Source organism: Condylostylus longicornis, unplaced genomic scaffold, assembly GCF_029603195.1.
Source record: "Condylostylus longicornis isolate FDR11 unplaced genomic scaffold, ASM2960319v2 ptg000020l, whole genome shotgun sequence".
Lineage (NCBI taxonomy): Eukaryota > Metazoa > Arthropoda > Insecta > Diptera > Dolichopodidae > Condylostylus > Condylostylus longicornis.
The window spans coordinates 2,629,503-2,651,881 of record NW_026577989.1 but is presented as its reverse complement, the minus strand read 5'-3'; the positions used below and the strand labels follow the sequence as shown (position 1 = coordinate 2,651,881).

The window sequence follows — 22,379 nt, the reverse complement described above, 5'->3', positions numbered from 1 at the left end:
ATTTTAAAGTCTTAATGAGGTTATGTTGAAGTCAATTTAATTTTGCAAATATTCTGTTTAGATAGTGAAGAATTTAGATAAACCTATTTTAAAAATTTACGATTTAAAATTTTTTTATATTTAAATGTTTGAAAAATTGAGGTTAAAAAATTTAATGACATTTACCTATAAATTATAAAGAGAAAGAGAAACAGATAATTATGAAGTTTATACGAATATTAAAGAAATGTGTATTAAGAGTTTCGAGTTAATTTCGAAATTAAAATAATTTTGAAAATTAAATAAACGAATTAGATTATTTAAAACTAAGCTAAATTAGAAAATTGTGCAGTCACAATGAATTTGACATTTCAGAACTTTGATTTAACTAGAATTGATCTTATGTCAATGTCATTATAGTTAGAAATATTAATCAATATTTTTTATGTTAAATTAGCAATTTTTTAACATTTAATTATATTTTGGATTTTTTAAATTGAATTTTGAATTTTATTTTGAAAAATTATTCAATCAAATCAAAATTTTTCCTTTTTCTAAATTAATTTACTGACCCAAATAAATTTTTTTTATGGGAAAGTTATATAAAATATTTTCAACGATATAGAAAATTTTCTTTAGTATTTCCTTTACTACACAATAATAATAAAACTATAGAAGTATAGATGAAACTTTATACTAATTCAAATTGAAAAATGGAAAATATTTTTGAAAGTTAAAGTTACTATTCTTGTTATGCTACATAAATATTTTATGAAATATTTTTTAATGAAATTTTTTTAACTGCTTGTTTTATGAAATTTTAAAAATTGTTTTAATTTTTTTTTTTCTTTCCAGAGAAAAACTATAAAATGCAACGCGTGACATTTAACTTTTACTGCAATTGAAATTGTAAAAAGTAAAGAATAATCATAAAACTTCAAAATGCATGTAAGTATAACAAAATTTATGTCCATATATACATTTTTATATAGAGGCTATAAGGTGTGCCTGTGTATTGTAAAATTAGAAAAATATAAAAATGTTATTAAAATAGGAAACGAAATGAGAGTTAATATCCTTGAATCATTTACTATTTTCGAAATTATATAATAATATAATGTAGTAAAACTTATTTGGAATTATTACAGAATAATATCATATAATACTTATAGCATTTCAGGAGGGAGCTATTTAAAAATTATATTTGAACTCCATATACTTACTAATAATTTATAATATAATTATATCGATATTAGACATATAATCCCCATACATTTGCAATAAAAATGTACAAATATTAGTAGAAAAATAAATTAATTTTAGGTTAGATTTATAAATATGTATACGTACATAATTTTTAAATGTTTCGTGTTTACGCGATTAAATTTATGATGAAAATACTCGTATAAGGCTAAACCATTTGAAAATTATTATTATTGCCAAATAGGTTTTAAAAGTAATAATAATTTTAAATATATTTTTTAATGGTACTCATAAATATTGTATAGTTATAGATATATATTCATATGTACATATATGTATGTATATGAGAAACATGTCAAGCTAAAATTTTAGTGTTAAATTTTAGTTTACTTTAAATTAGTTGATATATGAATTTTCTAACAATTCTCAAGAGTTTCTGAAATTTTCAAATATTTTGCATTCTTCGAAATCTAAAGATTTTAAACAAATAATTTCGTATAAAAGTTTTAAAAAAGCAACGCAATTTTCATATAAACGAAGACTTTACTTCGTATATAGATAGATGATTCATCCCAAAAGTCACAAAGTTGATGATGAATATCGATAGCTGTGACTGATCTGTGGTTCATAAAGCTATTGATGATCAAATAAATGTTTGAACGATGAAATGTCAATTTTCTGCATTATGAATGTCTACTAGGACTGTAAATTTCAATTAACATTTTATTTAACAGTGTCATCTTAAATTTTCTATACTTTTAATCATTGAATGCCACTAAATGTACACCAACCTGTTTCTATATGAATGATTTTAAATTTTGAAAAATAATTTCAAAACTCATTGCCTTTTTTTTTTTATCTCTGTCCACCTTTTTAGTTAAATTTGATTTAGTAAAGCAAACAATGTCCATATACACAAACACATTATGTACTTTAAATAAAATTAATTTCATTTTAATGTCCTTAAAGTTGAAAAATTATTATTATTAAAAAAAAAGAAGGAAATAAGAAATTATTAATTTCCATTTCTCTCATTTCCATTTTAATAGATTTTATTTTTTTTTTTTCAAAAATATTGCATGCCATGTTTAGTGCATTGTACTTTTAAATCATTGATTTTTTTTTTTCAAGTGTTCTTTTTAGCTTTGCAATTTTCCGAAAAAATTATTAAAAATTTTCTTTTTCTGACTTTTTCGGTATATAAAAAAAAATCCTGTTGATTATCCTTATTTTTTAAAATAAATTATAAATTTCGTTTTTTTTTCTATAGAAAGAGAAAAGAAGAGTTAAAAAACAGACGAAAATTTTCACAATCAATAAAATTAAAATTTATTTTTAATATTTTTTTTTGTATTTTTTTAACAAAGAGTTTTGACTCTTTAAGTTTTATTTTATTTTTTTTTTATTTAAACTCCCCAATGAATCAAAACAGAGGTTTTTCATTTCCGAAAATTCATTAAAAGGTTGACCATTATTTTAATTTTATATATGAAAATTTTATTTTTCTTTTTTTTTTTTTTTCTCTCTCTTTTATTAACTGGAACATTGCACACATGTACTCATATTTGTATAACTATATCAGTTATATATTATAATACTCAGCTATATATTAATTGTGTTCGATGTATATCCTTGCATATAATATGCATTATATATAAAAATAAATTCATTTATTGTTCTTTCGTCACACATAGTGCAGTTATATAGCCTTTGTATTCAAATGCATGACCGATGACATAATGAGGTTATCTGCCCTTTAATATATTCATACTCGTAGGTATATAGTGCATACAATATATATTTTGGGTTCAATTCATACTTTATATTTGTACATTTTTTACAAGTATAACATGATTTTCAAATAAACTCTGTAAGGATATAAAGTCACAGTACGATAACCAAATAAATATATTTTGTATAGGTTATCGTAATTATACGTGCACTTAAAAATTTTCATATATATTATATAATATTTACGAGTATATATACAAGCTTATATAATTTATATTAACATTTTATAACTATTTTATTTTTATATTGTTTTTATTTTTTTTTTTGTTATTTATAGTAAAAATGCATTGAATATTCTTACATGGTTTTTTGTTTTTGTTTTCATTATACGTTAGTTATGCATAAGTCCCCAAATCACATAAGGTATATAGCGTATAAATTCCAGTACAAGGACTTCTTATACTTATTATTAAATAATAATAATAAAAAGAAATAAAAACAAATTCATATGGATGATAAAATGTAAAAAAAAAGAAGGATAATTTTAAAAACGAGTTTAGAATGAATTGAAAATTTATTTGTTGTAAATAAAAATATAGAATAAGATTTAGGGTAATAGGACTCAATAGGATTCCAATTCACATACATACTGCACGCGTGTATATTATTATGTTATATTATAATATTCAATAAATGGGGGGAAAACAATACTTGTGCTTGCATACGTACGTATATACATATGTACATTTATTGTAATATGTAAAATATTCGAAGAAGAAAAAAAAATCTTGAATATATTGGTAGTATATTTACTGTGACTTCTATATATTATTTAACATACCTTCAAATCATTTATTACAATGCACATACGACAAATGTACAGATACAACTGTGTATTATTTGCAGTAATATTAGATATATTATTGTGTATATATATAAATATATATGTATATTAATTTAAAAATTAGAACATCTTATGTTTAGAGTATACGTACGTACATACGTTACGTATATATACGTATATAACGTACATATGATCTGTGATGCAGGTTATTAGGTTTTTTGTTTGTGTCATAAGATTCATTGAATTTAATTAAGTGATTATTGAGTTAGAAAATATTTTTATATCGAATGCAAAATATTTTATAATTTTTTTTTTTAGGTCAATTTCTATAAGAATTAATTTTCAAAATAATAAAAATAATAATTATTGCTGTGTCATATGTAAAGTTTTTTTGTTTATTTTAAATATATTATGAAATCTGTATTTGTTATTTGAGAATTTTTACGAATAAATTTAAAGAAATTAAATTATTTACTTACTAAATTTATCCTATTAAATTCATTATTTTTCATTTAATTTTGTCCCATATTGTTATGTAATGGCACAATTTGCAATTTCCGTGAATTATGCTATTTCATTTGATTCATGCTAACTTATACGTGCATAAAGAAAAAAATTTGTTTGTCAAAGAACCCCTTCTATCGTACATGTATGTAGAGCCAGAAATCAAAAAACTTTATTAATTTCTAAACGATAATGAAAAATTTCACATATAATTTTGGCGTATGGAACAATTTAGACCGCAATACATGTTATGTAAATAAATTAATTTTAAATTTAGAAAATCTTATTAATTTAATATTAAAATTATGTTAAAACTCAATTCTTCTAAAATTTTATATTTTTTTATATAATCATATTTAATTATGTATATGAAAATACTGCTAAATACAATTTAAACACGCATATATATACATACATTTATTTGTATTTACACTCATTTCATCAATATAATTTTCCGGAACCTTCCAATATTCTGATTAATATTCCCTTTCTTTTCCATTCTGGTTTAATATTAATTCGAGTTCATTATGTAATTGTAGGTCTTCTGATAATTTGTTAATTATAAATTAAGCATATATTTAAGGATTAATACATACATACATACATACATTTTACAAAAATCAAAAAAGGATCAACAGGGAATTGATATAAGCGGTTATGTTGAATACCGGCAATTTTTATTTCCATTGTAAGTATGTATACATATCTACATACATAGTGGCTAAGAAAAAAATCATTCTCACCAATAAAATCGTCTAGCTTTACTATACATAGATACAAAAATTATTTATGTACATTGTATATATTAAAAATATGAGAAATTTTTCTCATTTATTATACACGATTTTTAGTTTGGAAATTTTTACTCATATCTAAAACAATTTTAACTCAATAAAATTCTCCACGAGCTTTTTTTTTCTATATGTATAAGAAAACATAAACTATGTTGAATATTGTATTGCTTGTAATGAGTTAAAATATGTTGATACTGTCACCATGTTGTATTTCCGTTATACAGTAAAACTTTTTGAGTTAAAATTTGAATAAAAAACAGAGAATGAGATATATATATTGAGTGACAAAATATTACTACTCATAAAATTATCATCAACTCACAATTTATTTCCTTGTTCCCCTTTTAATAAAAAACATTTAAAAAAAAATTGTGGTATTGGTGTTTCTTAATGTTGTAAATTTTGAATTAGGAATTGCCGCTTTTTTAAAAATAAGAGAGTAGCAAACAATTTTCTTTTTTGAGAATTTTATGCGTACAATTTCAAGATATTCAATGATTTGTATTAAATTCAATAATATTACTCAAAATATGAAATTCATTCTACTTTCTTTTTCAATAGTTTTTTTTAAATGAAACTTTAAACTAATCGGATTTCCGCTGAAATTTCTCATTTACGTTATTTTCGTACAAAAATTGAATATTACATACTATAAGTGACAAAATTTGAAATTTTAGTAAGCGTCAAATAATGTTTCCTTCAGGGTTGAAATTTAAAATGACTTCTATGAAATTTTGAGAAATCTGTAAGAGTTAGTATTACAAAAATTACGATTTAAAATACATATTTAAATACATACTTCTAGGTAGATTACCGAATATTGTCGGTTAAGAAGCAGAAAGCATTAAGTCAGGAAACAGTCTTTTGAGTAAATTCAATTTGAAAAAATCGTAAAATTGTAAAACTAATCAATTAGTGCAATGTTATCGGTCTCTTTAATTTCTAAATTATATTCTAGATTTGCATGATTTTTTGCCACAACAAAGAATATATTTTTCAGATTTAATTCATCTGGATACTTCGAATTCTCAAAAAATGCACTTAGTGCTTTCTGCCTTTTAACCGACGATATTTATGTACATATATGGTTTTACCATTAATAATAATAGTTTTCTTGTGTGACATTTTATAATTATTATTCCTTTAAATAACCAATGTATAAAATAGTACTACATTGTAACTAAGTAGTTAATTTACTACATATATTGAAAAACTATAAAAAGAAAACTTTAAATATTCTTATTTCAATTCCATTTTATTTTACAGTTTCACCAATAAACTAAAGAAATTCACCACACCCAGACATTTTTCAACAATAAAAATAGCCGGCTTCTATTTTATTATGATATTATTATGAATTTTATATTATTATGTGTATGCAGGGAATGCAGAAGGAAATTACAAAAAAAAAAAAAATTAAAACAAGAAACAAAAAGAAAAACAAAAGAATAAAAAATTCTTTTAATGGTACTTTGCCTGCTTGGTAAAACGGTAGAAAAACTTCTCTTCATCATTTGAGTTCTGTAGCTCTGAGAGAAAGGTTCTAAATAATTTTAAAATATTAAGAAGAAAATATTTAATTCACGGTTATTTTAAAATAAAATTATTTATATTAATAAACGGTAATTAATAAAGTTTTAAAGAGAAAAATTAATAAAAACCGAATTAATCATTAAAAATTTTGATTATAGATTTCTAAGATCGTAATTTTTCTTGGAAAATTTCATCAAAATTGATTAAGCGGTCAAATAAATTTGATTTTATAAAAAGATTGTGTTTTATAATTGAAATTATAGACAACAAACCAGAAAAATAAGAAAAAAAAATTAAAAGCGAATAATTTTTATAATCAAAAAAATTTTTTAAAAATAACAAAAAAAAAATCAAAATAAAAAAAAGTGTTAGAATTTTTTATTAAATTTGCTGAGCTCGTAAAAATTTCTTAAATAAATTTTTTTTGTTGTTTAATTAAAAATAAAATAATTAAAATAACAAAAAATTGTTTTTTTTTTTTTTATTGGAATTTAATTCTGTAATTCAAATCGGTAGGAGAAAAAAATTATTATAATAAAAATTCACTTAATTCGGAAATTTGAGAATTCAAGGCTCATTATTTTTAATTAAATTTGAAAAATTTTCAAATATTGTGTGTGAGTTTAATACAGAAAAATTATAATTAACATATTATAAATTTTTGTAAAAATCAAAATATTTTAAAAATTTCTAAAATCAATTAAAAAATTTTTGGAAAAATAAAAGAAAAGAGGAACAAAATTTCAAGAAAAATGGAATACAACTATAAAATCTATTTATTATTTGGATTAATTCTTGTTGGATTAATTAATCAAGGTAAAAATTAAATTAATTAAATAAATTTTTAGATTTTTCATAAATTTTAAATTGAATTTTTATGTTCTACGATTTATAAAAAAAAAAAAAAACTTTTTATTTCAAGGCTGGGAAAAGTGGCAAGAATTTTTGAATGAAATGTCTTAAGTGTTTACATAATAATTATATGTGTATTATGGAAAAATATCCTTGATTTTGCAAATTTAAGAGGCATTTATAATCTAGCTTTTATCATATTTTAAAATTTTTTTATTATGCATAGAAAATTTATATTAGAATACAAAAAAAAACTTTTCTTTGCAATTATTTTTCAACAACTTAGTTTTAATTAGCATAACGAAAGCAGTCAAAAAAACTTTTTATGGGCAAGCTTTAATATTTAATTGGCGGCTTTTTGTTAAAGATCTTCTTGATATTTATTATTTTTTCGTGAACTTTTAAAATTTTTAATAATAACTGGAAAATTATATTGTTTTAAATGTGTTGAAGTACATACATATAAATGTGTACGTATACACATAATAATTTTATTAATTTTAAATTATGGAAAAATATTTTTGAGTAATTTTTTTGAACTTCGCACATTAAAGATAAAGTGTAAAGTGGCCCAGGGGGGGGGGGGGGGGGGGGGGGGGGAGGTGGTATAATAATTTAGTATTCTTGGGTATTATAATATTATAATAGTATAGTCAATTTAAGGTATGATTTACGATAATGCTAATTGACAAAAATTGCGTTTGCAAAATAGAAATTTTTGTAAACCAAAATTTTTTTTGCAAAATGTTATAAAGTTTATCACTACGTAACATAATGTGGCCAAAATTTTCCAATATATCAGTTTGATTTGTACCTTAAAATGAATTGTGTTCAAAATTTTAAGAAATAGGAAATTACAAATTTAATAATTGAAATATTAACTGTAAATTTAATAAAAAAGACAGAATTTTTGGGCTACAATAAAGGAACGTAAATTTTTTTTCCATATTTACTCGGTTTCATTTCCTTTACTGTATTATAATATTTAACTTTTGAATTATGTTAAATTATTATTTATATTAGAAAAATGTTTCATTGCCACAAAATTAAATCAGAGATGCTTAAAATATAAACCTTTACTCTTTATATTAACGAATTTATGAGCATATAGGAAGTACACAAATTTTTTTCAAATTGAAAAAATGAACACTTCCGTAAATCTTTGTATTTTTTTTATAGAAAAATTTTCTATTTATTTTCCCAACAACAAAAATAAATAATTTGTTTGTTTTTTATTTCCAATTCTCAGTTTACCCTTTAATTTTTCTTTACTTTTACCTACCTATTAACCTCAAAATTATTTAACAAATAATTTAACATACACATTCAATTTTATTATTTGCTACTGTTTACTACAATTTACTCTTAAATTTCCAATTGTTAAAATCTTTTCTCATTTTCTTTTATAAAATATCGTTTAAGAAAAAGTGAAAAATTTAACACCTTTGAATGTCCAATAATCATGTAAAAAAAAATTAAAAAAATGTGTTGTGCAAATTAACCTTCTTTTTTTTTTTTTGTTTGTTGTTTGGATGTGAAAATTTTTAAGGTGAGTCACGAAAATAATAAAGGTGTAACTTATAATAATAATATAATGTGTGTATAATATAGTTTATGTACTTTTATTTAAAAAAGGTAAATTACATATTAATAATTTATTAAAAGGTATACTTTTAATTTGTTACCTCATTTTTTGTTAAAATTCACTACATAGATATATCAGATGTCAGATAATTTACTGAGTATATAATGCGTGTGTTAATTTATACTTTATTTAATATGGAGATGATGTATCAGCTATATATATTTGAACTTTAATTTCATTGACCTTATTTTAATGAGATTCATTTAAAATAAATCATCACACAGAAAATTATAACTTTATTATGTACATTTTTAAGTCGTTGATTATCTTTGTTCCGCTATAACTTTATGATGTGTTAAGATGAAATTTTTTGTTTGAAATTAAACTTGTTACATACATATTTCTGAATATATAGAAAAAGTAGAACTTTTTGTACGGTTAATAAAATTGATATAAGTACAGTTATATTATAAGGTTTGTTTAGTCACTTCCTATATCGCCAATGCAATCTTATTTTAGATTTTTCAAGAGGGCTATTAATTTTAATTACGTAAGTGCATAAAAATCTTGTACAGTATTGTGGATTCTAGATACAACTAAACGATCGGCTGTAACCCCTGGGATTAATAGTGTCCCTTTTTTAAATGTAAGGCACTATCATGCCCCAGTTCTCTTAATAAGCTTGGGAAAGTCAAAGAATACTGTCGTCCCATGCATATATTGAAACAAAATTTCTCATCTTTTACTGATCAGTACTCCACAATCCCCCGAAAGATAATGTTCTATGGTCCCGCCTTCTTCCCGAAAGTAGACATAAGCATTGTCATGTCATGATTATCGGCCAATCTTACCATTTTCTTATACCGCCTTGAGCATATAATCTCTAAAAAATCCTTACGGATATTGTTGCCTTAGCAAACTTTCGTAATTCCTGCCATCTAAACTTAATAATTTTTTTAAATTCTTTCCGAACTTCATTCTTTATTTTACAAAGAAATTACAAAGAATAACTCGTTTTGTTTTTTAAAAATAATACATACATACGCAAAAAATTTTTCGAAATATATGATATGATACAATTTCCTAATTTAAAATTTTAATATTAAATTACTATTTATTACCATTTGCAAGCAAATATGAGATTATTCAATTCAAGAACATTATAAATCAAATATTTTATAAGAATCATCTAAGTATAAATATGTTAAATACGAGTGGGCCTTTTAATTTTAAGAATTATGAGGATTTAAAATATTGTTTTACTTGTAACACATAAATTTAGTTAATTTTTTTTTTCATATTTCCTCTAACCCTACTTAGCGGAGGCGAAATACTATTATAAACTTATATTAATGCTGCAAAAGAAAATCATCTTGCATGACACAATTTTTTAATGTGCTACATTATTTATAAATAAGAGTTGATTAAATAAATTTTAATGTGTAAATATAATTTGCTCTTTGGTGATAATTTAAAGTGTTATGAATATTTGGGATAAATATTATATATTTTTTCTTAAATTCAATATGAAATTTCTTAAAGAATTTCTCAATTATTATCAAATTCAATGTCAATTTAAAGGGTTTTTTGTCTATACTTAGTTTTGATTTAAAAATAATTTGAGTATTATTGCTGCTTTAGCTGAATTTTTATAGTCTAAACTTTTATTACATTCTAATTATTTTGTTATTAATTATTTATTTTCTTTTTTTTTTTAAATTATAGCAATTAATTTTTATAATGAGCAATTTAATTTTAAATTATAAATTTAGAAATATAATTATAGATGCTCATTATATAATGAGCTGTTGAACTTTATTAATATGTTGGATAGGTGTGTCAAGTTTTAAAAATTTAAAAATATAAATAATTATAATATCTATAATTATAATTAAATTAATAATTAACATCCAATTAGGTTATTTATATACCTAGAATCTTTTGAAACATATAAGCTTTTTGATGGCACGTAACGTATGCTCATAATTTTCATTCACAATAGTTTTTTTTGATTTGATGACATTTCAAATTTGTATGCGTCATAATTTCATTAATACTTAGAGGATACTGTATAATATTAAAATTCTTAATATCCGGAGTGATGCTGTTCAGTACAACATCAATGAAATTGATAACCAAAAACTACTCTTAAAAAACGAATCGGAAATTGCTTTAATAACAGATTTTTAATGAAATCTCAAATTCTGTTATAATAAACTTCATTGATAACTGTATTATCATGATGTTCTCATTTTCAACAATTTTTATTAAGATACAAACAGTTATTAATGTATCGAGCAAAGATTAAATTCATATGCACATTGATTGTGAACATTAAATTTAATCTTTGTTTGATAAAGAGCTTATATCTTTGCTTAATGTTATTCTATTATTTTGTCATATATTTTGCAATAAATGACTGTAACTATCGGACAACATGATCACAAACACGATAATTTTTTTTTTTTTTTTTGCTTGCCATAACTCCTAATATACCAGCATTTTTAATATTTTTTTTATTGTTTTAAACAAAAGATTTTATGGAAATGTAAAAGAGCATGCAAATATCAAATTCCCAACACATTTTACGTTTCAAAAAGGTGAAAAAAAAAAAAAACAAAATAAAAAAAAATCAAGGATATTTGCAGCTGATCATGCGATCATGGTGTTACCCTATTGTCATGATGATCTCATTTAACAAAATTTCTTAATGTTTTTTTTACGTTCTTTTCTTTGCTTGTTATTTTACTGAATAATTTTATATAGTTATTCAGTATAGATTCATTGTAATTTTATGCATTCGTCACATATACAGTAGGGATGAAAATTAAGTTCACATAATAATAATATATTAGTTGTTATCACATTCATGCTGCTTTTATCTCAATTTTTACAAATATGTAAATTATTAACTTGTTCCTTTGGCTCAGTTATTCATATGTTCTGCAGTTGTTTCACCAAATTTTCTTTATTTATGCCATCTAAATTATTTTTACAATCTTGAAGACGAAATTTTATGTGCTAACATATGTGTAGACTGTCATTCATAAAATTTCTGAAAAAATATGTTCTTTTAGTTTCCGTTCCGGATCTACTCCAAAATATAGATTAAAAAATATTTTGCAGTTGTTGTTTGTCCTCGACATTAGGAAATGTCGGAAATACCTTTCGGATAGCCAGTAAAAAGAAACGTCAGATGTTGACGAATTATGAGTATAATAAGAGAAATTTTCATTATTTGAAATATTAAAAGCAGGAGATTATTTAGAAACGGACCATGTTTATACAGTTAATATTTCCCATTGTGTGTGATGTAATGATCTGCATCTTGCATTGAAAAATCACAGTTGAGCTCTCTTTGCTTAACAATTGCTCTACAATACAAACATGATTTTTGAAAAAATTATTAAATCGCTTAGCATTAAAAACGTAATTGTTTATATTTCTTTGACTCTCACTGTATCTTTGTGCATTTGTATATGACTAAGTGAATGTATAATATGAACCTATAATTATATAGGTATTTGATATACTTTACCGGTAACCTAACCTGAACATAATAAAATAATCCATGATATCATAGTGTGCATGCATGTAAAAAAAAATTTTTTTTTGTTGTCTGGAATGAAATCCTAGAATTATAATTATTGTTATCTTTTTTTTTTCTTTCTGATGTTCCATTCTTTTGTTTGGGATCTTGTGATCGCTATAAATCTCAGTTGAATTAGAGTTTAAAGGGGAAAAATGATAATAAAAGGATGAACCTAAAAATAATTTTTTTTTTCATTGTTTGTTGTATCTTTTGTTCACGGTATTGTAATGATTAATAATATTGTTGTTGTAATTATTGTTCCATCGTATATAGTTATTTTTGCTAATAAGATCCTTTTTGCATGGTAAATAATTTTCTATGCTTTGTCAATACCCAAATAATGGAGTGTTTTATTTCAAAACGTACAATAAATTTTAGGTTATATTATAAATTTTATAATGTTGAATTGATTATTAATACATTTTGGTCATTCTTAATAAAATATAATTCAATTGCCTGTCACCGTGACTAAATTAAAACGGAAATTGTATTATTGAAGTTAAATTGAAATAAATCCAAAAATTTTACTTTGACTCAATTATAACAAAATCGACAATAGAAATTTGTCCATGTCGCATGAAAAATTTGAATAGGTATTTCTGTCACGGGTTTTATTTTATTAATATTTTTAATAAAATATTAGGATATTTTATTGAGAAATTTGTGTTAGCCCAAGTTCAAATATGTTAGACTTGCATTTTTTAAATACAAACATTCTTATTAATTTCTAAAAAAAGCTCTCAATCAAGATTTGTATTAAAATAAAATGGTGGTCCTATAGTACGTTCCTTTAAATACAAATTTTCTGTAAATATATTTGAGGATCACAAGTATAAGTTAAGTTTTTACCTGAGCGATTGTTATTTTGTACCTCTATAAATTTTTTGTTGTTAGAACGGGTTTTCTATGTAAATCTGGATTTCATAAATTGGGATTTTCTTCAAATCTGATTTAAAAAGTAAAATGTTTAGTTTATTTCAACGGAACGAATTTCAAATGGAGTTATAACCAAAAATTTTCAAATAGTGTAGTAGAATTACTGTTAATAAGGTATATGCACTTTAAATGCCTTCAGCAAATATAATGTGCCTTATATGAACATGATCCTGGAATAGAAAGCTCGTTGATATTGATGCCAGAAGTTCAGTTGATATTAAGTGTCCTGAAACGGAATTTACATGTCGCATTATTTTGGAATGGTCCACAGTGTAATACGATTTATGCTATAGAATTGCTCTTGAACTACATATATTAAAAGAAGATACTCTTCTATAAAAACTCTTTTAAAACTTACACAATCAGGAAGCTTGTACCAATTTCCATAAACCATTGAAATACTATTGATAAATAATTGCATGTCTGTAGTGTGAACTTATTAAAATCACATATTAATAATGTTAGTGTTAGTTTCGATTTCGTTTAATATTAATTCTACAAATTACAAACAGGTTTTCTTCTTATTTATTCAAACTTGTTTTAATAAAAATGTTTTCGTTTTTTTCTTTTTTAATATTGAAATAGGAAACGTGCGTGGTCGTCGCATTTATGAAAATTTTATGTGTTCTTTCGTTTTATTTCTATTTTTATTCTTTAAGGATTAAAATATTCAAGTGACATATTCCCAAGGAATATTTAATTAAAAAAATAAAAAAAAAAACAAAAAAAAAAATAAACAAAATATTTGTGTATGCGAAAACCAGAAATGAAATGACCATGAAATAGTTTACTTTGGGAATATTCATTAAGTAAAATTATTAAATGAAAGACAGATGTCGTTATGTTAATTACCAAATAATATGTTAATTATATAAATTGAATAAATAATAGGAAAATTGAATGACAAATAAAAAAGAGAATCGAAATAAAATATTAAAATTTCCGACAATGATAAACTGAATTTGACACAGAAGAAATTGACTTTTAAACATTCAGTACTTATTGGTTAATCATTGTCTTAATTAGTGCTACCGTTCTGGTATAATACAAGCAAAACGAATATCCTCCCTAATTCTAATTTGATCACTGTCTTTTTCTTATTCTTTATTTCTAAGTTTTAAAGTAAAAATTTCCAATATTTATTGTATAAATATATTTTTAATTCCCTATATTAAGGGTATTTTCGTCATATTGGTAAAAATTTCCTTTTGCTTAAAATCCCCTCTTTATAAAGATTTTTTGAATAGACTGTAATTAAAATTTATAATACAAAATTTTTTACCGAATTTTTTAAGAACCAATAAAATGAATTTTAATAAATGTGAAAATAGCGCATGACAAAATAAACGATAAATTAAAAATTGACTTAAGTAATTTTATTTATTTTTTTTTCTCTCAAATCACTTCATCATCATTCCGAACCTTTTTTTTAAAACATTAATTTATATTATTGAAAACGAACGCGATTTCACTCGCTTTCATAAAGCATAAGAAGAACAAAAAAATAAATTAAATACAAAATCAGATAAATAAAAAGACTTTAAGCTGAAAGAGTCTGTCTGCGTCATCACAAAATAAAAAAAACATTGCAATTTTTTCTTCTAAATTCTATAGAGTTAACTGAAAACTGGCACTTTTAAAAGACCTTAACTTTATTACATAAATACATACATATTTTTAAATTAAAATAAATAACTTAAAATAAAATTCAATAAAAATTTTATGTCTGCTATTTTGGGCCACTTTTCTCTTGTCAGACGTTTCATATCTTAAATATACTATAATGAATTGTAAGTTTTGTCAAGTTATTTGGGTGCTCATTTAATATTTCTTTTATATACAATATATGTATGTTATTGAATTTAAGTTCAAGGTTATATGGACATAAATTTAAATTTATTGGTGTAAATGAAGGCACAGGCAAACAGGAAAGAAAGAGAAATAAAAAGAAAGAAACAAAAGGTAAATTTCAATTTTTCGTATAAAATTGTAAGCTAAAGTAAAGGGTATTTTTATTTTGAAAGATCTCACTTATCAATGTATTCAAAAGAGTTTCTTTTATTATATCAGTAAGCGTCTCCCTGTATAGTTTTTATTCATACGACACACTTATCTACGTTTTGTTATACGATATGGTAATTTTGTATTGAAAAGTAAGAAAACGATAGAATCAATCACTGATGCTTCTTCTTTTGTTTATACTGTTCATTGTATAGAATGGCATTCAACTATTTGGGTTAAGTGCAATTCTTTTTCGGACAATTTTAAATTTATACACAACGGTAAATAAAATTTTAAATGTAAATAAAGTATTCATGCAATATTTTGTACTTACATTCAAAATTTAATATTAAATAACTATAGCCAAAGGTGAAAACAAGTTAAAGTATTGAGTCTAACTTCAAAGCATGTTTTCGTAATATAGAACAAGATGCAAGATAAGATTATTTATAGCGGTTGTACGCTGTGTAACGAACTGCAAGTGAAAGAGAAAAAAGAACTGATAATTGCATAATTTAAAACAAAAAAATATTTATATTTGTAAATTAATGGCCACATCACCAAAATCAATTATGGCCGAAAATTAAGTATATCTCCTGTTCCCGTTCAATTCCTGTAATCAGCATAACCGTCACCGTTGAGACCGTCTTCACCATTTCAGTCATATAATATCACGCCATCTCACCTCACGTCTGTTTATGTCATAATAATGCAATATGAGTAGCGGCGTTTAAAGATCTGACCCCTAATATAATTCAAGGTTAAATCATACAGGAGAGTATGAATGTGTATATGTATATACTCTTAAGGTCATTATAAGGGGTTTGAAAGATCGTTAAAAAAAAAACTTGGTAAATTGAGAAACTCATATTTAATACCAAAACTGAGGTTTGAATAAACTACTTTTTTCTTTTATATTTTCTTCAACCAAAGAACTTATTCCTTCTTTTCTATTTTGTTTTTTTTTTGTATCCTGCGAAAACAATAAAATTTCAAGATTTCAACATTTTCTTACTTTTTTTTTTTTTGTTTATTCTCTCTTACATTTTATTTTGCACTTTGGCTTTGTTTTGTTTGATTTTTAGTGAATTAATGAGAGGTGAAAGAGGAAGGGGATGGAAATTATTCTTCTATTGTTGTTCTAAAAATTCAAGGTTATATCCTTTTTGAATTAAAATGACTATTGAAATAGAAATTTTTATTTGTTTTGTTTGGCTTCATAAAAGCTACCCGTAAACTAAAGATTGAATAAAAAGGGTAATTTTATATATATGTATGTATTTGTCTGTAATTTGATTGTTTATGTATATGTATGCGTTTTGAATACACAATACAAAGAAAAAAAACAATATGTATTTTGTGAATTTCAAGAAATTACTACAAAATTAAAGGATGCTGAATAAAAAAAAATAAAAGGAAATTATTTGGAAATCGAATTTTTAAGGGGTAGAATAAGGTAGAAAAATTTTCTAGAAATCTAATGATTTCTTATATTTTGCTTGCCATTGCAATTTATTTATGCTTTATTCGTTTTAATTAAAATAGAATTTTATGTGTTTACTCTTATTGAGTGAAAGGAATAGGAACGCAAACAATAGCCTTTATATGAGTGTTAATAATTGACAATGATTACACCTATTTAAGATTAAGAACTTTATTTTTTAAACAAATAATTTTCGCTCATTTAGTTTCTTTAGAAAAATTTCATATAGGATTTCATATATTTAGATTATTTAATCGTTTTTAAAGTCAGCTAAGATAATAAATAATGCTTCTTTAAAATGGCAAGGCTTTTACATTTACGCTAAATAATATTGTGAATTACAAAGTATTATTTTATTTAAATATATGTACGTTATAAAAGTAGCATTCATATTAAACTATGAAGCCAATATTTTGAAATATAAATGAATGAGATTTGTAAATGTGACAATACTTTATAATAATTAACAACTGTAGATTTTTTATTTCAATGTAATTTAGTGTGTCACATCATAGATTATTGCAATAACAAATAAAATCGGTACCTTCTTTATGTACATACGTACATATATAATTAAAGCATATGTGCTCTTCGAATTAAATTTTATTTTAATTTATTAAGTCTATACTAAAATTAATTTATTATTCATATTTCTCTTTATATAAATTATTTTATTTAATTTTATTTTACATATTATTTTTATTACTATATATGCGAGACTATTAGTATTCAAAAATTAAATAAATAAGTTAATTACTCACTCAATATACCCAAGACCATAATAACTAGTTAGTCAAACTGTTTTAAACAAACTAATTAAAATCATAAATTATAATTTTTTTTAATGATAATATTTTTATTGCATGTAATTAAGTTAATAACATCATGTAATAATAAGCTATATTAAACATGTTATATATGAAAGTATTCCACTACATATAACACAGTTCTATTACCACAATAAAAAAAAATTGAAAATTACATCATTTCTACTGTCATTCTACTCCTTAATCAGATGAAAATTTTCAGTACAAAATTTATAATTGTTGCCATAATGTCAATGTATTCAGTACAAAAATCATATTATTGGAGCGAGAAAATAAAGAGAGAGGAGAGTAGTAGAGGGATTAAAAGTGTCATAAATATAACCCACATGCCGATTCTATATAGAGAAAATAAATAATAACAAAAAATGATAATAAATTAAAATAAAAACAAAAATAAACAAAAAATCCTAATATTGCCAAAGTGAGAGGAAAAAACCGAGAGTTTTAGAAACGATTTCGAATTTCTAGTATCAAACAAACAAAAAAAAAAAATATTTTTTGCACACCCATTTTTTTCTCATTTTTATTTTTAATAAACCACGCATACAAACTATAGTTTACTATTTTTCCAAATAACCAAAGACTTAACAGTTAACACAATCAATAAACCTAAAGAAAAAGTTCACATTAACGAAAAAAATTTTCTGCCGTAACAATCAAAGTAAAAGTCTATACGCAAGTAAGTAGAAAAAAAAGAAGTAAAAAGAAAAGTTTTCCAACTATACACCAAAAAAAAAACGGAAAAACTTTTTTTATTTCCTTTTCTGACTTTGTTTTTTTTTTTGTTTGGGATTTTCTTTTTTCAATTCGATTCGTAATAAGCCGATCCTTTCCTCTCATTTTGATTTGTTGCCATAGTATCACAACATACTACAAACACCATAATCCCATATCACCTTCCCCTCAATTAATCTTCCTTCCTAAAAAAGTTAGATGACTACAAGGTGATGACTAATGGGAGTTTTGCTGTTTTCAGAAGAAAAAATAAAAATACCAGAAATAGAAAAACTGTAAAACCGATCCTTAAAATTTTAGTCAAATAAAAAATAATTTTGTACAAAAATTTATTGTATTCTCAACGGAGAAAAAAAATTTTAGTAATTATGCAAAATTTCTTATTCTTAAGATTTAAGTTAAAAAGCAACAATGGACGCTTGAAGTTTTTGTACCAATAATTCAGAGTTTTGAAATTCTATTGACATACATGAATACCAATTATGAACGTCTAACATAAAGTTTTGCTCACAACACAATATTTGAATAAATCGAAATTCGACGAATATTAATTCTTGAGTGGAACAGATGCAGTCCGATTTAGATTCATACGTAAATCTGCAGACTGTATTTTGCGAGTACAAACAAATTTTTTTTTTAATACATGTGTTAAAAATCATCGAAAGATAAATATAGGCGGACCTAAATTGTAATCAGCCCTATCAATAGTGGGGGATTTCAAATCCAACTTAAATGCTCATTAGTTTTGTACTGTTATGTTTTTGAGTCTATTACGAAGGATCTTGTTCTGGAAAGTTTGTATCTGTCTGATATATGTTTGCTTGGTACAACCTTAACGCTACAAGACATACGTCCATATAGGCTTTATATTATTTGGTTAAATAAATAAATCATGTAATTATAATTGGATTATTCCTCGTTAAAGTCCACATCTTTTGCAATTTTCAAATATATTTTTCATTTATAATAATGACCAAGACAAGAACCTTTTGTATAAATTTTAAAAACAAATACATGAGGATCAAAGTATTAAGATAAAACGAGACATAAATGTGTGACTAAAACTCAGCATTATTTGATATTTTGAGGTGGGTGTAAAAAATGCAAAAACTATAAATTAGGTGATTAAGTAAAAAAAAATATTTTTCTCTTTAAATATTAAAATCATGAAAAATTAACTAAAATTAAAGAATTTTGTATAAATAATTTCTAAAATATTTTTATTGTTTAAAATTATTGGTTTATGAAAATGCATAAGTCAAAATTTAAATTTCTAATAATTTATCATTAATAGGCAAAAAAAAAACTGACAAATTAAATCAATTATGAAAATTATGTGGCAATTAAGGTGCAGTTCAATTGACATTTTGTAATATGCAGCAAAACATGTTCGGTACTATAATTGGAAGAAAAAATTATAAGCGTAAAATAACTACAGATTTTAACTTAAATAAATGATTCATAATTTTTTAACTACTTTTGTTTACGACGAGTACACGTATAGGTCCTTCACTTTTAATTTTTACAATTATAGATAGATTCATTTATTAATTCATGAAATAAATTAAATAGATTGAATCTACGATTCAAGTATAGCTAAAGTGATTGTACATTACAGTTGCAATTTTTCGATAAAAATGTAATAAATTACAAAATGTAATTGTACAATGTAAATGACATGACAAATTTTTATTTTTAATAAATTATTTGTTTTTTTTTTCCCTCGAATTTCAATAAATCGCAACGAAACTATTCATATTTTTATAATTTTTTTTTAATAGTTGTTTACTATTTATTAAATATTTCAATTAAACTTTATTTTTCTTTTAAATATACAAGGTGTTTTATAAATTTACAGGTAAAGATGTGATTGTTTGCATTAAATGAAATCAGAATTAGACTCCTAACCAGTCTACAATCAAACAATAAACTCTTTTCAACTATGAAAATTGTGGTAAATTATTAGAATCAAATTGAAAGAGTTATTCTTTATAAATCTAAAGTAAACCAAGAGGTTTTAGAACATTCCAGAGCGGACCAAACAAATTTCTTCCGAAATTTTGGATAAACTTAAAAAACTCTATATCTTTTTCATTTAAAATTTGGGTACAATTTAAGCGAACACACTTTTTATCTAAAAAACCTTAAAAAATTTTGAAATTCGAAAATGCCCACTGCAACATATCATTCAATTTCATTTCCAAACCTATTATGTTGGTCAATTGAGAAGATAAGATGTTGATATACAATAATCCTTATTAAATTTCATATTTAAAGCATCATAAATAATTTTCCAGTGTATGAATCACCTTGTATGTCATCATAAATATCTCACTATATATCCAAATATAAATTTGAAACTTTTAGTTTTCATAAGGACACTATACAGCTATAAGGAGAAAAAAATGTGGTTAGTTAGTCTTTTATCCATTAAATTAAGTTTCAATATATTTTGTTGTTTGACATTTTCCTTGCTATATACACTATTATATAATCATTACTTTTGTATAGTTCGTTCAATTTTATATAGTTATAAAACATATTGTAGACCAAAAGAAAATTTATTAGGTATTTTTTTTACCAAATGAATGGGAATGGTATAGTCATTTATTCTCACTACTCTAAAACGAGACGATATTAAAGAGTCCAAGAGATTGAAATCAAAATTTTAATTGAAAACTGAAACGAAAAATTGAGGAAAATGAACATTCACAAGTCTATATGAAATTTTTTTATTAAAGTGGTTTAATATTTTGGAGTATACTTCATTCAATATCTCATATTTTTATTTTAGTATAGTGTATAGTTACGTTTTCTGATATAAAATATTGCACTGTACGTCATTCTACAAAAAATATTTTAAATATTGCATAGAAGATGATGGAAAAGTCATTTACTTTTAAAGTGGAATATTGATATGCAATTGTTTTTTTTTTTTTTAATATTCACATAAATTCTGTGGATTTATTTTTTTTTTTTTTGCAAAAAAAAAGCAGACATTTTATTGTATAGGAATGAAATATTTTTGATAGAAAAAAGAAAACATGAGAATTATAAAGAGCAAGTTTGATATCTAGATGCAATGGTTTCACAATACTAAAAGGTAGTATTAAGAATAGTAAACTAATGGGAGTGGAAATTCGAAAAATCAAAAATGTTTTTTAATGAAAATTTTTTTTTTATTAAAATGCACAAATTATAAATCTATGGATATGAAACGTTTTTGTACGTTGATTTGCCTAATTATGAGATATACTGGATGTGAATTAATTGTATGATAGAACATAGAGATTAATAAAGAGTTCATAAGTTGATGAATACAAGGCTACTTAATTAAGGGAATGAAACACTGAAACCACTCAATGTTGCAATTGCTATAAAAAATTTACTTTTCATCTTTATTTTTGAACCAGAATATACTTAATGGTTACGGAACTCGTATGTACTTTAAAATTATTTGTGAAAATTCAAATCCTCATGTACGGTTTTAGTAGTACAACAAACCAATACTTTAATATTTCGATATTATATAGAAAAAATTACATTACTTGCCAAAAATTTTGAAAATTATTTAATTTAAATGTAAAAAAAAACAAACAATATAAAATTCTTGGCACCGTATAGTCATTTAACACTTTTGATTCGTTTTTATTTCAAAATGAAATGATAATCAATTAATTTACAACACTACATTGAAGTAATTGAAGTATTGACAATAAAATAGTAAAAAGAAAATTAAGAAATTTTGTCCAAAATTGTAAACATTTAAAATAATTGTTA

General features: G+C 23.3%; 1 long non-coding RNA gene across 1 annotated transcript in view; it reads left to right on the top strand.

Annotated features, from left to right (window-relative positions):
• The first annotated feature begins 834 nt into the window (after positions 1 to 834).
• LOC129606625 (uncharacterized) overlaps positions 835 to 22,379 on the top strand; it is a 104,023-nt gene continuing 82,478 nt past the window's right edge. The window contains exons 1-2 of the long non-coding RNA XR_008696770.1: positions 835 to 927; positions 6,322 to 7,404. This is a non-coding gene — a long non-coding RNA (uncharacterized LOC129606625). The remainder of the gene's footprint in view (positions 928 to 6,321; positions 7,405 to 22,379) is intronic.